Source organism: Elephantulus edwardii, unplaced genomic scaffold, assembly GCF_000299155.1.
Source record: "Elephantulus edwardii isolate Elephantulus edwardi_28Jun2011 unplaced genomic scaffold, EleEdw1.0 scaffold00127, whole genome shotgun sequence".
Taxonomy (NCBI): Eukaryota; Metazoa; Chordata; class Mammalia; order Macroscelidea; family Macroscelididae; genus Elephantulus; species Elephantulus edwardii.
Genome location: NW_006399877.1, coordinates 1,696,509 through 1,699,135, shown reverse-complemented (window position 1 = coordinate 1,699,135; position 2,627 = coordinate 1,696,509). Strand labels below are relative to the sequence as shown.

At 44.4% G+C, this 2,627-nt stretch overlaps 1 pseudogene; it reads left to right on the top strand.

Annotated features, from left to right (window-relative positions):
* Positions 1-847: 847 nt before the first annotated feature.
* The window catches only part of LOC102862046, a 40,915-nt pseudogene continuing 39,135 nt past the window's right edge, over positions 848-2,627 (top strand).

Below are 2,627 nucleotides of genomic sequence, written 5' to 3'. Positions count from 1 at the left end.
GTGCTTACTGCAAAAGGTCTAGGACTGCAGCCTTCAACATGGGTTGAATCTCAACATCAAGAAAACAAAGATTCTCACCACTGAGCCAATTGACAGCATCATGACAGATGGTGAAGAGATTGAGATTGTTCACAGCTTCGGTTTGCTTGGCTCCACAATCAATGCTCTTGGTACCAGCAGTCAAGAAATCAAAAGATTAATTGCATTGTGAAAAATCTGCTGTCACAGACATCTCCAGTACTGAAGAGCAACATTGTCAGTCTAGAGACTAAAATGTGCCTAATCCAAGTCATGGTCTTTGCAATTACTTCTATGCATCAGAGAACTGGACAAAATGACTAAGGATGATAGAAGAAATATTGATGCCTTTGAGTTGTGGTGCTGGAGGAAAATATAGAATATGCCATGGAAGGGTGAAACCAAGTTTCTCCTTGGGGTCTAGGATCTTGAAGCTCCACCTGGCATACTCTGTGCATGTTTCCAGGAGGGACCGGTCCTTAGAGAGAAGGACATCATACTTGGAAGGGTGGCACCAGGATAGGAGGGAGACTCATCAGAAACCTGTATTACCCTGGCCAGCTGGTCTCTTGGTGGTCCCCCCCTCGCCCTGACTCTTCTTCCCTCCTCCCTCGCCTTCTCACCGTCTTCCCTTCTCCTGCTCAAGCATTGGTGGCCCACGGGCATATGAAGCCACGGAGTAAGCCTGTTGGAGCTACCAGGTGTCTAGGATCAGCCAGGGTGGCGAGATGATTCTGGGGGTGGGGGGGAGAGGGAAGTGAGTTCCAACACTGCCCCTCCTGGGAGGTGAGAGAAAGGTGATTATGACCACTGACTATCTATCACAGCCATGAAGTCAATGCTTAATAAGCTGAAGGGTACTGTTACCAAGGTGACAGCTGACTTCACAGTGCCGTATGGGAAGTCCTGTCACAGAGAAGTCCGTGTTGGCTGACTTATTGCAAGTGGTGGCAGGGGGCTAGCTTGGAAGACTTTTAATAGCACAAAAAAAGTCAACAAAATAGGAAGTGGCTCTTTTTGCTTTTGATAAAAACTGATTGACAAATATAAAAAACTTGAAAAAGATCAAATCATCAATTATGTAAAACAAGGAGTCCAAGAATGAACTCAGCTACAACACCCTCGACTTCTTACCATTCAGCGTCCTTTAGAAGAATCCAAGGACTGCTTGGCATTTTGTAGGGAACCAGTTTTAGCCAGTTTAGCGAATGTTATTGGTAATTGAGAAAACCTACCTCCCCCCATATCTCCAGGCATTAAGGGTCATAAACTTTATGATGTAGAGATCAAATATGGTTTATTTCAGGGTTCTGACGGATTGTCATTTTTGCATAGTAGCACAAAAATGTGGAACTATTACTCCTGAAACTATCACTTTGAATAAAAGTGGATCCTGGAAAAGAATGGGCTTTGATTTTTGTGTACCATTGATCAATCCTTCTGAAAAAGAGTCCAAGTTCCCTTGCAAAAGAGGGGACCCAAACTTACCATCACTGAGCCTCCCAAATCCTGACCATTCGGCTCCTGATCCATTCTTCTCTGAGCTGTGGACAGCGTCACGTGTGCCCTTTATGAACTATTATGTATGATGTGTTTAAGGGGGAAGCCTGCATTTGAAGTCAACAAGCAAGACATTTATAAGAGTTTCCGTAGCTGGGTCAGCTGAGTTGCTTAGAATCAGTTCACTTACTAACGTACCTGAGGAAATCCATGAACAGGTCAAACTTCTGTTAAATGTTACTCCAACCGTAAGGGCAGAGGCAGCTCAAACGACGAAGTGTCCCTTCAACAGTATTGACACAGTAACGTTATAGAGGTTTAATACTTAGAGTCTCCAGAAATCACAGTTTTTCAAAGTTCTGTCAAAGATTGTCATTGGTGTCCAAGGCCTCAAATCTGTCCCTAAGACGATTTTGAAATTCTGGTGGCACAGACTCAAGGTCAAATTTTGGTTCCCGTGGATTTGGTTTCATTTTCCTCAGCTTCAGCTTGAACTTGCATATGAGTAGTTGCTGATCTCTTCCACAATCTGCACCTGGCCCAGTTTTCACAGCTGATATTGAGCTTCTCCAGCAATTCCTTCCAGATGTAACTGATCTGATTCCTATGCATACCATCAGGTGAAATCCATGTGTATAACCTGCATTTATGTTTCTTATAAAACATATTTACAATGAATAAATCGTTGATTGTGCAAAATTCCATCATTCAATCTCCGGCTTCATTTCTGCCTCCACGTCCATGTTTTCCAACTACTGATCCTTCTTCCTGTTCCCAACTTTTGCATTCCAGTCACCATTATTATCAATGCATCTTGATTGAATGTTTGATTGATCTCTGACTGTAAAAGTTGGTAGAAATCGGGCACCTTGGTGCTCTCCACCAATTACCACGAGCGAGCTCCTCCGCCCCAGAAAAAGGAGAAGGGAAGGAACGGAAATGAAGAGGGCCAGTACCTCCCTCCGCAGACCAGGAGGAGCGGCCAACCCGCCTCCCAAGATTCCTGGGACACAGAGGCGAGGCCTGTGGTTCTGGTTCCTTTGTTGCCTGAGTGCAGTGGTTCCATTTGTGCGGCAAATAGAAACTGACCCAAAGAATGATTTCAAAAG